General features: G+C 39.7%; 1 pseudogene; it reads left to right on the top strand.

Annotated features, from left to right (window-relative positions):
* Window positions 1-10,801: 10,801 nt before the first annotated feature.
* On the top strand, window positions 10,802-14,576 carry LOC134355330 (uncharacterized; annotated as a pseudogene).
* The last annotated feature ends 289 nt before the right edge of the window (window positions 14,577-14,865 follow it).

Raw genomic sequence — 14,865 nt, forward strand, 5'->3', positions numbered from 1 at the left:
CTTCCACTTAGTATTTTAACATTTGGTCCTTCTTCTAAGTTTCCTTTGTTTGCTGCGTGTTATTAAAAGAAAATAAAACAAAGAATTAAAACCATTCCAATAATTATTAAAACTCATGCTGACTCAATTCTTTTGTAGCATGATCTTTCTCTTTATACAATTTGAAAGAATGTTTTGGTAGGAAAATATTCAAAATTGTGAGTCAATATTTACGCTAAAAGTGCACTGATGTGAAATTGTTAGTGAATTACAATAGCGATTCTGCATCATTGTCAAAATCAGTTTGAACTTTTCAGTTTGTTAAAATGTTGTTCACATCGTCCATTTTTGTTTTGTCTAAAAGCATCATATTATTTAGGAGGTCTATGCTTGGTAAACATCGTTTATTGTGTTGACTTTGTCGGCAGGATTATAGAGTAGTTTTATTTTGACAGGAACTTTTGATGGAGATCTATTCCCATCTTTTCTAACAAATCAACTTGGACCAATCTCAAGGTTGGAAGCTGAGTTGGTGAGAAGTATTCTAGGGAGAAAGCCTGAGAAGGGGGTCTCCTTCTTTCTGACTGCAGATGTCTCCCTTTTATCATTGTTGGTTGAGCCCAGGACACTAAGCCACACAAAGATTTTTACTGCTCAAGATCCAAAGTCCTCTTTATCCAGCGTTAAAAGCTGGATATCCTCACTAAAGTAGTAGTTAATGCAAAATTATAAACACAATGTGTAACCCACTCACGGTATTATTTAGAGATTACTGAAGTTAGAATTCAAGCCTGTGTATATAATTAAGAATCCCAAACTGAAATTAGTGCAGAATTACACCCTTGATATACCAATCAAACCTCAGCTTTTAATAATGACCACTAGTGTCTGTCAAATAGGAACTTCCCAGACTGAGCTAGAGAGGGATGACTGATTCATTCACATTCACAATCCTTCACAGCTTCTCTTAAGATAAAGAAATCAGATTACTTAATCATCTTAAACTGCTTATCAATTGATTGGATAGTATTGATTCATAACTTGTCAGTCTTGAAGCATCAAGTTAACTGCATCATTAGAAATAAACCAAAGATTAGGTATGTTGCAGACAATCACCCTTTATCATTGGAAAATTGTAATAATTAGCAACTTCCTATTAACTGGTTGAATTTTTCCTTCTGTACTTGTACAGCTAAGTATTCGTATTTAAAAGTGGAGTCCCTGATTATCAATAAAAAAGAAATAAATAGTTAGTATAAATGGACTTAGTGTGGAGTGAAATTTAAATGTTGTACTGAATAGAAAGCAGGAAATAAATGATGTACAGTGGATTCTGGTTAGCTGGGCCATCAGATAATTGGGGCAGCCACTTAACTGTGCAACTCTTAAGGAACAAAAACAAGTTGAGAAAATAGCCAGGATTCCCTTCATTTATTTGGAACACTGTGCTGCTTAATTGGAGCAGGAGTCTGTTGCCAAAAATTTTCTAACTAGTGTCAGTCACACGCACATCATGTGGCCTTTGGACTCTACACCATACTTAGAGTGAACAGTTTTTAAGTAGCTTCAGCTGTGTATTTTTGTTCAAAAAGCAGTGATTTTTGTCACTGATGGTTGGCAAGAAATAAACAGTGAAGCATTTCAGAAACATTTTGCTCACTGTGATTTCAAGCCTTCAGGCTTAGAGATGCCAGAACTAGCTGGAAGTGAAAATGAAATGATTTCACTACTTTAAGTTAGGCACTACAAAGAATTTGAAGGAATTGATAGTCGTCTTGTATGTTACAATTAAAATGAAGACTTGGAGAATGCAATCATTGAAAGCACTGTTTGAAGGTGTCTGCTAAGTGTCTGTGCTGATTTTTTTCATCAGAGTCAATCAAAAGTACATCAACTTACACTGAATTAATTCCTCCATCGATTACTAATAGAAACTAATACACACTTTTATAATACAATTGTAGTTTAAGTATGTTCTAATTTATTCCCTATTTGATTTAAAACATAATTTGCTACTCAGTTAAACAGCAGTTTGTCTTTTTTATGCCTTTTTAACTATTTCCATGAAACTTTAGCTGATTGGAACAGCTGCTTAATTGGGCCAAAGTGCGCTGGTTCCAAGGTGTCCCAATTAACTGGATCCACTGTACACCATTCTTATATCATTAGATTGCCATTCCTTGTCCTATTATCTTGGAAATCACCTTCAAAACAATTGTTAAATAGCAGGTAAATTCACATATAAGTCCTCCCTGCCCCCGCAGCCCACCATCTCCCTGTTATCCTTTCCTTTTCCTTTGTTGAGATCTCTTTTCCAATGCATTGAATCTCAGTGTTCATCATGGGTTATTTATTTATTTACTTACTTTCTTAGCTAATTGGAAGTGATGCATGGAGTTGGCTCTTCTGGCCCTTCAGGGCACACTGTGGCCAGCCACCCCATAACCCCAATTAATCCTAATCTAAATATGGGAAAATTTACAGTGATACAATACGTCTTTGGGAAACTGATGTGAAATGTTTGAAAAATAATTGGTCAACTGTGTTTAAACCAACTTGGCAACACTCAATCTTCCACACTAATCTAGCAGCAGCATTGCTTACCTACTCTGGTGATACTGGATTACTTGAGGCTTCCATTTCATGGTTCTTTTCTAAGGCAGAGTAAATAATGAGTAGCAAAGACATCTCAAATGATAAAACTTAAGGTTCTTCCTCCAGTTTGTCATGGTCAAAGGCTTTTTTTTTACAACTTTGAATACCTTGGGTAATCTATAAAGTCTCCAGATTGGAATTCCAACTTTCTCCACCAAAGAAAAATTACCACTCCTGGAATATGAAACACATATCAGCAGAAGATTATAAATGCCAATAGCATGCACCTCATGATGTTCATTTTCAGGCAGTATTTGACAAAGCAGTGCTTCAAGCTCTGTCCTCAAGCAATGTCTCAGATTCCTGCCTTTCAATCCAAGTCAAGAAGGATAAAGTCGAGGATCAAGATATAGAGAAATTTTCGCAAAGACAAGGTAAGAGGCTTGCTTTGGATGCAGTCTTAGGTTGTGGCAGATTGATCTTTAGATCAGCCGAGGACCCCACTCCATTAAATCACGTTTCGGACTGTGCAGCCACACCCGTGCACAGAATACAGAAAACTTTACAATTTAGGTTGCTGTCAATTTACAGTTGCAACACACAGATATGAAACGATCACCATCACCATCAAAAAGTTGTTCAGCTAATTCCCCTTGAACGTTACTAGCTTTAGAATTACCTTATCCTTCCAATGAGGCCCCACTGTTTCACTATTGACCAGAAATAGACTTAAACAGACTCAGAACTATTATATTCTGCCCATTGGATTCTAGTAGTCTGGAGCAATGAGCTCAGATTCATGACTTTGCAGTCTTTCCACCACTAGGAATGAATCTGGGTTTCAAAAGCATACATTTTATTTGTTAGATGCTACCTGCTTGATTATCAAACCCATTAACCACTCTGATGATATAAATAGTTAAACCTTGAAATTTTTAAGATCTTCAAAATCAATTTACCACCTATTATTATGTTTTCTTAGCATCAACACACTATATTGCTGATTATATCTACAAAATAGATGACGACAATTTACCAATGTTTCTTTTACATTACCTGGAAAATGCTGGACTTCACGATGTAGAAAGATATGGACTCAGATTACAGAAGTTGTGGAATATAAGTATAATACCTGGAAATACATCTTAGTCATGGTCACAATTCTGGCGTTGCCTTCTTGTCAGCACTGTGTGAGTTTCTTTGCCACAAATCCTGAAATAAAACAAAGCAGCATATCCTCGGTGCTTTCTGAAAGCCAAATAGATGGTTATTAGCAGCTGATGTTTCGTGACACCTACATCTCTTGAATTGTAGCAATAAACCTCAGAGCAACATGGTTACCATATTAAATTCCCACTCACGATGCAGCGTCCCAACACAAAATGTCAATAATCCCTTTGCCCCTGCACTGGATTAGCCTTAAGTCACATTGATGTATTTGGCATTATACTTTAGGAAGGACATATCGCTTTTGGAAAGAGTGGAAGTGCAGAGTTTCTGGCTAATAGGTGATGGGGAGTTAAAGCATACGGGAAATATGCAAAAAATTGGAGCTGAAGCCAGCATCAGATCAACCATTATCTTATTAATTAGCAGAGCAGACTCAGGAGACCCAGACCCCCCAGCTGACTCCTACAGTACATCTTATGTTATTTTGTTCCAATTTGCTTAATATCTTGAAGTGACTAAAGAATGATTTTGTTTCTGCTAGTTGGGGATCCGAGACTATTGTGAAATACAGGAAGAAACATTTCCATATGCAAAGTTGGTTTTAGGTTGCTTCTTAATTTTAATTTTACATAGAAAGTTAATATACTTGAGTTAACCAAAAGTGTTGTGAGAATTTGATCATAAAATCACCCATAATTGCATTGAAGGCTGAAAAATTCTCACATAATTTAACATTTTATATCTATTCTTACAACTCCCTATTGCAAATTGTATGAAAGTGCTTCATCACAGAGAGGCACTATTCTTTAATATACCATTTATCCTCATTGAAATCATATTAAAGGTCCCAGTGTCAGGACTCAGATACCTTTGGTCTCTAATCTTTGAAATTTAATTTTAGGATCTCTGGAGATTAATCTCCAGCATAATGTTGTTAAAATAGTTAGATTTGTTTTGGTTTTGTTTAAAGTTTTATAAAACAATGTATGTTTTTAATGGATATGCTGGAATTGGAAATAATCTGGTCAAATCTCTGCAAACAGGTCCAACCAGAAATGGTAACTTTACTGACATTAACATAGTCGTGAAGAAAACATGCTCGCCTTTGAAGCAACTCTTCCAGTATAGTTCTGCTCATCCTTGGAAGTGATCAATGGCTGTTTGCTTGAATTTAATTGCAATTCCCTTTAATTTTAAGGGATCATGCATGTTCTAATAACAATATATACACTTCACTGAAATCTTTGAATTGTAGCGTGTATCAAGCCTAAGGTGTGCAGTGGAAACAAGAAAAAGTAATGTATATTGGCCCAGTTCTATTCTCCCACCCCCAGGTACCTGTTTGTTCTCCAATGTCCCAACAATGTTCTGGTCGGTAGGTAAATTGGCCACTGTAAATTACATCTGGTATGTTGTTGAATATGGAATTGAAGGACATGCAAAATAGAATAGGCTATTGGGAGTAGGATTGCTTTTACAGCCTGTATAGACAATAGACCGATTGGCCTCTTTCTCTGTTATTCTGAAAGATGAGACATGTGAAAGAGCCCTCCCCTGCAGCTAAGGGAGGACCTCAAATAGCCATCAGAGCAACAGATCCTGTTGCCCCAGGGAAGCAGAGATATTTCAAATGACAAAGGATAATTAATTTAGAACATAACAAGATGCTATATATTTACAAAAATATTAAGATATTGCAAACAAATGCAAGCAAAATGAAATTACTTACCAGCACTAATATAAAAGTAAGATTGTTGATCTGATCCTGATCTCAGCTGCACTTGCCTCTCACCAACTCAGTTGGTCAGGCAGCATCAGAGAGAGATATATATAGAGAGAGAGAGAACAAACAAGAACGAGAGAACAAACACGTCTGAACACAACAGTTGACCAAAGCTGTGAATAATTCATACTCAAACGTGTTATATGTTAGGGAAAACAATTTGATAAGTAAATTTGATCAAAGTTGATCGCAAGTAAATTAGACACAGACTTTGAAGTAAAGAGAGCTTTATTCACGATATCGTGGGTTCAAACTCCAAATAATCCAGAGAACACAGTTCCTTTTATGCATGTACAAATCGATTGCAAAAGCAGAGGCTGTTCAATTAACCTTGAGTATTAAAAAAGTTAAGCTAGGTTCACATGTAGTCTGTTGAGATAAACTGTACCCATAGCAACAGCCAAAAGTTAAAAATTCAGTCCTGTGTACAACTTTGTATTAACAAACAGTTTGTTTCACATCCTTGAATCTAATTCTCACAAGATAAGCAACTGCAAGTATTTATTCTAAGAGCTGTCTCTGCTGAAAGCAAGGAGAAGCTGAATGAGAAGCTGAATGATGGTGCCAGCTGAGACAGAGTGATAATCACAATGCCCTGTCTGGAAGAGATGTAACTAGAAGAAAATTAATGAAAACAGAGGAGGAAAATAAAAATTAAATTGAATAAAAATATTGCAGCTGAAGAAACAAAAATACTGATGACCCAAAACATAATTGGGGAATCTTTTTATTTATTTAAATACAGTACACAAATAATCTTACTCAAGAACTCATCAAAAGTAACATGAAGAGTTGCATTAATTATGTAGTCACAACTAAAATAAGGGGCTAGATGTGATGCATTCAGCTCTTTGGCTCAGCGTGTCAGAATGGGAAAAATGAATCTGATCTCTAGACTTCTGCACCTGTGCACTGAAACATGGAAGTCAGAAGTGAGTTTACAAGCCAGAAAGAGGCTTCAGTGGTTTTCTAGGAAAGCATCAACTGTGGACAAATATGACCTTTAAGAGGTCATGCTTAAACATTATTCTTCCACCAGCCATTTGGAATTAAAAGGGTATAATGTAAGTGAGGATTTCTCCTTCACACTATATTTCTACAAATAGAGTTTGTTCAGAGACCACAGGAACAATTTTGTTTGTTAAGTAAATAAAATAAGGCTTTTGCTTCAGCCTCTGAAAAATGTGTATTACATGCTAAAATATTATATTGGTCTTGATACATATCAATTGTTTGGGTGGTTCAAAATAGAGAAAGTTACTCATACCAATGTGTGTCTTAGAATATATCTTTGCAAGACGCATACAGCAGTAGATCGTAGTTAAGTAACCAAAGTAGGCTGCACATTCCATTGCTGTCTTGATATAACTTCTACTTGTTAAAATCACTGTCATAGTCCGGTCTGTGAAGTCCGCATTCTGGTTCACGGTCTGGTTCATCAACCCTTGCTCCAGGTTTTCCTGTCTACCCTGTTTCTGTTCTGGTTGAGCACTAATTGAGGCAGCTGATTCTCATTGGGGCTGGCTGCATAAATACCTCCAAAGACCAGGGCGTGGCTGCTGGATTGTTCTCGTCCTTACTCCTTGTATCCCTTCCCCTGCCTTCTGTTTTCCTCACCTGAAGCCCTGCCTTGTCTTGCTGGTAACTCTTGCTTCGCTTCGCCTGTAGTCTTGACTTGGACCCACCCTGTACCTAGCTCCATTCCTGTCCCTTGCCTCCACCGGGTAAGCCAGGCCATCTTGCCATTACCTACGGTTGGTTCTGTCCCTTGCCTCCATCGGGTAAGCCAGGTCGTCTTGCTGTTACCCTGCAGCTGGTTCTATCCCTTCCTGTCCCTTGCCTCCATCGGGTAAGCCAGGCCGTCTTGCTGTTACCCTGCGGTTGGTTCGGTCCCTTCCTGTCCCTTGCCTCCATTGGGTTGAGTACCGCGCCCTGCCCAGAAGGAGCTTCTAGACCCCAAGCCTCGAGCCTCGCCTCAAGCCTCAAGTCTCTGGTCTCCAGCCTCGCCTCAAGTCTCTGGTCTCCAGCCTCACCTCAAGTCTGAAGACTCCAGCTTTGTCCTTGCCTAGTTCTGAGATCTGAACCAGAGGCAAGACTCAGGTTCTGGGTCCTTGTCCAGTCTCTGGCTCAGAGTCCAAGCCCAGACTCCTAGCTCTCTTGTCCAGTCCTGTTCCGGGTTCCCAGTTTTCATGTCCATGTCCTAGCCCTCATCCTGTATCCTAGTCCTGTCCCTAGTACTTCAGTGTCTGTGTCTTGCACTTAGGTCCATTTGCAGCCACCTCCTTATGACAAACACTCCTTTACAGATTTTAAAAAAATAACTAAGACAGAAAGCTTGAAAATCCCCAGTAAGGAAGGTACCGGTGAATTACTTATGTAGACAAGAAGAACTGCTAATCTTTGCAGAAAATCTTGAATGGTTGCTGAATTTGCCACAAAAATCCATTCATGTGTGCATATATGGTGCTACTCTGTCTTGTGCAACAACATCTAACCCCAATCAGGGTTGAACATTGCAAATAATGACAATGCAAAGTTGGCCATTTTTACACTGTTTAAAAAGGTATCCACTTTAGCAATAGAGTAAAGGTGAGACACACCAAGAAAATAATGAACTGGGGCACATACAGAAGAGCATATACTGTATAAGGGGTTTAATCAACATTACACAGGATTCTGCTCTACAGGGATGCAACGTGCAGGATCAAAAGAGACTGCAGAGATCCTGGACACAGAGAGCTGCATCATGTGCATAAGCCTCCCCACCATTGATGACATGTTCAAGAGGCCTCAACATTCAAAGTTCAAAGTTAAATGTCTTATCAAAGTACATATACAATATGTCACCATATATAACCCTGAGATTCCATTTCTTCCCGGCATACTTGATAAATCCAATAACCATAATAGAATCAATGAAAGGCCACACCAACAGGGAGGACAACCAGTCTGTAAAAGGCAACAACGTGTGCAAATACAAAAAGAAAGAAAGAAAAAGAAATAATAAATAAACAAGCAAGCAAACAAATAAATAAATAAATAAGCAAGCAATAAATATCGAGAACATGAGATGAAGAATCATTGCAAGTGAGTCCATAGGCTATGGGAACAGTTCAGTGATGGGGCATATGAAGTTGAGTTGAAGGTAACATCCATCATTAAGGGTTCTCACCCTGTTCCCATTAATACGATTGATGAGGAGATACAAGAACCTGAAGACCCATATTCAATGTTTCAGGAACAACTTCTTCCCCTCTGCCATCAGATTTACGAACCTTTGAACACTGCCTCATTATCCTTGCTTCCCATTATTTATTTATTTCTGTAAGTTATATTAATGTTTATGACCTGCACTGTACTGCTGCTGCAAGGCAAGATATTTCACAACACATGCCCAGTGATAATAAATCTGATTCTAAAGTTTACAGCAGACCAAAACAGGAGTTAAGAAACATACAGGGTCTCAAGAAGAATGTGGCTAGTGGTAACTGGTTTGCTCCTGCTATAATAATCCCTGGCAAGCACCATTATTACTGAGTCAAAGTGATGTTCTACTCAGGAGACTGAAAGACTCTGAACAGAAACATGGAGTCTTTAAGACACAAGATGATCAGTCAGAGAGTGATATCAGTAAAAACACCTCGTCTTGATTTGGCTTAAAAGTCATAACTGAACTGATATCCACCGAAGTCCTATATCCCGAAGAATATATAAAAATGTCAAGTTTCATACAATTTGAGAGAGTATGTGGTTTTCTCCTTGAAGGTGAATGGGCCTCTTTCCCATTGCATATAAAGGATCAATTGGACATTTCAGCTAAATCTGAAAAGGACACGTGAGTAACATTCTTGTAGGTGATTCAGTAGGAAACATACACCAACATGCTTTGATTATAAAAGAATATTATCGGAGAGCACTGTTCCCTCTGGGCTGTACTGCCACGCAGTAACTGAATGCTTCTGAACACCTAGCCTTTGCTGTCGTGTAGCTAGAATTGGACATAGTTAGAAAAGGTTTACAAACTGTGAAAGATTTTCTTTGTTGTACTGTATTTCATTATACCCTTCAATTAATAAATAAAATCAAAAGTATGTGATTTTTTCCCCCAGTTTTAATAGCTAAAAAAACAATTAAAATGCCATGCAATTTTCAGGCCATGTAAAAATTTCCTGCTCAGAGCAATGATTTGGCCATGCAGCTGTAAAAAAAATCAGAGGAAATATTGCCAGAGAGACACTGAAGCTGGTGATATTATTCATCATGACAGACATCCTCATGGAGATACTCTTGGTGGAGGTTCCCAAACCCAAGGGTACAGTACAATTTCATACCCTTAAGATCAAAGTTAACATTAGGTGTTTCATACAGTTTCAATAGCTGCAGTGATATTGTTTACTTCTATGCTTTGGGTTGACAAATAGTTCCTTTGAGACACATATTTACAGTGGAAGCACATTGTAATTGATAAGATACCTCTGAAGGTTCAAACACCTTTGATGGGAGAAAATACCTAACACAGATATTCTAAAAACTTCTGACAACAGGGAGTCAGATGAAATCCATAGTTGCCCAGATTCAGGCAGCCCAATTAACACAATCCCATTGTCTTAACATTTTGCCGGTACATATGTATATGTCTCATGATCCCCATTTTGCAAACCATATCTCTCATGCACAGCATTGCTTATTTGCAAAAGTGTGCTTTTAACTTCAATTTACTGCTTGCTATTTAAATTTGCATTAAGAACTGAAGACTGATTCTTGTTTGAATTACTATCTACTCTTTTCACATAATAACTTAAGAATATTCCCTAACACTCCCCCAATCCCTTAACACAAACCCAGTTTCAACCCTAATTGGGCCTGTGATAGACACCTTGGGCTTGGGAGAGGAGGTATCATCAGCACATTTTTGTATGAGAAAGTGGACAAAGACCTGCTCTATGGCCAAGTCCCGAGTGAATTTGATTGACTGGGAGAACAACCATAGAGAGTCTAGCATAGATATTAGAACTCTACCATTAGATAGCTGCAGTCCCGGCTGTGAAAGGTGGAGGGTTCAGCACTGGGCTGGCAACTCCATCTTGTTAAAACCTAGAGCTAGAGAAACGGCAACAGAAGCTCCAAAGATCTCATTCCTGGGAGAGGAAGGATTTTCGCTTCGAGGCATCTGAAGTTGTGTGGTGAAAGCCGCAAGTCTGTGGAAGCCAATCATCCTTCCATCATCCATGACCACCACCATTGGAACATGGAATATAAAGACCAAGTATGAAAATGGAAAGACAGCACAAGTGGTGGCCAAAATATAAAGGTCAAAATGAACATCACACAATGTATGTGCCAACTAACAACAGCAGCAAAGAAACCAAGGATGCTTTCAACAACAGACACCAGAACATCCAAGAAGCGTATCCTGAGACAGATATCAACATTCTCATGGAAGACTTCAATGCAAAAATAGGTTCAGATAACATTGGCTATGAAGTCATGATAGGAACACATGGACTGGGTGTGATGAGAGAGAATGGAGAACGATTTGCTGATGGCAGTATGGGCATGGTCAATAGAGGCAGTATCTTTCACTACAAAAGAATCCAGAAGAGCACCCTGGTGTCACCTGACCATATAGCAGAGAACCAAATAGACAACATCTGTATATCCAAAAAATTCAGACCATTTCAAGATGTCGGAGCGAGGAGTGGAGCAGATATCACAAACTCCTGGTTGCGAAGTTGAAATTTAAACTGAAGAAGAATCACATGGAATTAGCATCACCGAGGCAAAGGTTCAATATCAACCTTTTGAGAAAAATGCAGACCTGAGAAAGATTCAAATAAGTGCTACAAGAATCGCATGAGGAAGAGCATCTACACAACTAATGGCAGAAGGTTAGAGGAACGCTAGTCTCGATATGTCAAGAGGTACCAGATGTCAAAAAGTACCAACAGGAAGAATATATCTCAGCTGAAACATTACACAAGATCAACGTGAGGAGGCAGAAGAAAGCAGTCATGAATAACTGCAGGACTAGAGGGGGAAAGGCAGAAGCACAGGAAGAGCATGCAGAGGCTCACAGAGAAGTGAAGAAGAGTGTTAAAGCAGAAATGTAGCACAGTTTTATCGGTAGCCTGGCAGAAGAAGTGAGATGTAGCAACATGAGGAAGCTGTACGATACCACCAAGAAACTGTTCAGCAAATACAGTAATCCTGAAGGGGATGGAAAGGCCATAGTGGGAACAGAGCAGAACCTGAACAAGTGGAATGAACCTGAAAATATGCTGAATAGACCTGTGTTAGAGCAATTTTTGGGTTTAGCACATTTACATTTAGTAAATGTTTTCAGCCACTAATCTTCAGATCTGAATATAGATTGTAGATTTAATTTAAAATGCAGTTCTGAACAATAGGGTCCTAGAAGCCCTGAATCACAGATCAAACAATGCTGATTAACATTCAGCTAGATATTTGTGGTGTGGGTGTGAATTGGGAGGTGTGAAGTTAGTTTGTAGTTTAAAAGAAAGCATTGTGAATATATTGTAAATATGGAATTGTCCTTTGATGTTTAGCACATGAAATATTAAGCCCCATGTTGAACGAGCCAGCACCTTTGACCAAAAGGCCTGAATATGATGCCTGCTGTATCTTGTTTTGTCAAATAAAAAAGCTGCTTCATATCTACCAATACTTTACTCTGGTGACTTCATTCACGCAACAACAACCTGCACCTTTTAACCCACCTGATATCCCTCCAGCCAATACTAACCTGCCTATAAACTGTGACAAGCCTACCAGACGAGTGATCAGGAAAGCAATAAAGCTGTGAAAGAATGGTAAAGCAGTTGGCCCAGTCAACATTACTGGAGAAGCTCTCGAGGCAGACCTGGAGCCTACCATAGAGGTGTTTTACACTCTACTGTATCTGGAAAGATGAACAAGTACCAACAGATGGCAAAGGGATCTATCTTGTCACAATTCCAAAGATGGGAGACCTTAGCAACTGCACCAACTACAGAGCCATCACATTCTTGTCAGTCCCAGGAGAAGTCCTCTACAGGATAATACTAGACAAGATGAAGAATGCTATAGGTGCTAAGCTAAGAGGTGAATAAACAGGCTTATGCAAGAAGAGACCAATTGCTGACCAGTGGACTGGTCAGTCCACTGCTGTTCACTCTGCTGACCCACCACTGTGCTGGAACACACAGCTCAAACCACATCATCAAGTTCGCCGATGACACGACCGTGGTGGGTCTCATCAGCAAGAATGATGATTCAGCATACAGAGAGGAGGTTCAGCGGCTAATGGACTGGTGCAGAGCCAATAACCTGTCTCTGAATGTGAACAAAACAAAAGAGATGGTTGTTGACTTCAAGAGGACACGGAACGACTACTCTCTGCTGAACATCGACGACTCCTCTGTAAAGATTGTTAAGAGCACCAAATTTCTTGGTGTTCACCTGACAGAGAATCTCACCTGGTCCCTCAACACCAGCTCCATAGCAAAGAAAGCCCAGCAGCATCTCTACTTTCTGCGAAGGCTGAGAAAAGTCCATCTCCCACACCTCATCCTCACCACATTCTACAGAGGTTGCATTGAGAGCATCCTGAGCAGCTGCATCAGTGCCTGGTTCAGAAATTGCACCATCTCGGATTGCAAGACCCTGCAGCGGATAGTGAGGTCAGCTGAGAAGATCATCGGGGTCTCCCTTCCCGCCATTACAGACATGCTCCATTACACCCACATGTTGTATCCATAAAGCAAACAGCATTATGAAGGACCCCACGCACCCCTCATACAAACTCTTCTCCCTCTTGCCATCTGGCAAAAGGCACCAAACTACTTGGGCTCTCATGAACAGACTACTACGTAACAGTTTCTTCCCCCGAGCCATCAGACTTCTCAAAACCCAGAGCCTGGACTGTCACCAACCTACTGCCCTCTTCTGTGCATATTGTCTTGTTTATTATTTATTGTAATGCCTGAACTGTTTTGTGCACTTTATTGCAGTCCTGGATAGGACTGTACTCTAGTATAGTTATACGTAGTTCAGTGTAGTTTTTGTACTGTTCATGTAGCACCGTGGTCCTGAAAAATGTTGTCTCATTTTCACTGTGTTCTGTACCAGCAGTTATGGTCGAAATGACAACAAAAAGTGACTTGACTTGACTTGTAGTAGCTGCACTATGCATTTTCATTGAGCAGTCAATTGAGTGGAACCCATCTCTGCACATCAACTGTACCGATTGTGAAAAACTCTTTGACAGTATAGACAGCGTGGCCCTGGGGAGTACCAGGTAAGATGGTCAGACTGATCAAGTATTCTTATGAGGGAATGTCCTGCAGAGTCAACCATGGCGGATTGCTTAACTGTGGCTTTTAGGTGAAGACAGGAGTCAGACAAGGGTGCTTGATGTCTCCTTTTCTGTTCCTTCAGGTCACAGACTGGATCATGAAGACACATATAGCACAGAAAATGAATAGGATCCAATGGATCCCATGAAAACAACTGGAAGACATGGACTTCACTGATGATATAGTCCTCCTGCCACAAACCCACAAGCAGATGCAGGAAAATACAACAGACCTGGCAACCACATAAGTGCAAGTCAGCCTTAGCATCCACAAAGGGAAAACTAATGTCCTCAAGATCAACTTAACCTGCATTAACCCAGTCACCCTTTAGGGTAAGTCCACTAGAGGAGGTAGAAAGCTTCACCTAGCTGGGTAGTGTCATTGATAGACAGGGCAGCACTAGTGCAGATGTCAAGACAAGATCAGCAAAGCTAGGAGACCCTTCATCCAGCTCAAGATCATCTGGTGCTCCAAGGAGCTGTCATAGCGCACTAAGCTCCAAAGTGAAGTCAGTTGTTCTGTATGGGGCAGAGACTTGGAGGACAATAAAGTCTATTGTTAGGAAAGTGCAGACCTGTATTAATAGATGGATAGGACACATGAAGTGCCAACATCAACTGGCAAGTGGTAGCATGGAATTCCCAGAGAAGGTGAAAGAGAGTCCGGCCAAAGATCACCTGGAGATGCAAACTTGAAGTTGATACCAAGAAAATGGGTGACAACTGGGAACAACTTGAAAGACTGGCCCAGGACAGAGGACTCTGGCAAACTGATTTCAGCAGCCTATGCCCCAGTATGCGTGATGGCTGAACTAATTATAGACTTTGGAGTGAACTCTGATTTCCAATCTTGTGACTTTTAATGGACACGTGTGAATTAGATAGAATGGTAAAGGAAAATTGTATCAGAATATGCATGTGAGTAACTATGATATGAATTATAAGATGAAGTAAATTGTCGCTCAACCCAATGAGTGGTTCAAAA

The sequence above is a fragment of the Mobula hypostoma genome, chromosome 13 (assembly GCF_963921235.1).
Source record: "Mobula hypostoma chromosome 13, sMobHyp1.1, whole genome shotgun sequence".
Lineage (NCBI taxonomy): Eukaryota > Metazoa > Chordata > Chondrichthyes > Myliobatiformes > Myliobatidae > Mobula > Mobula hypostoma.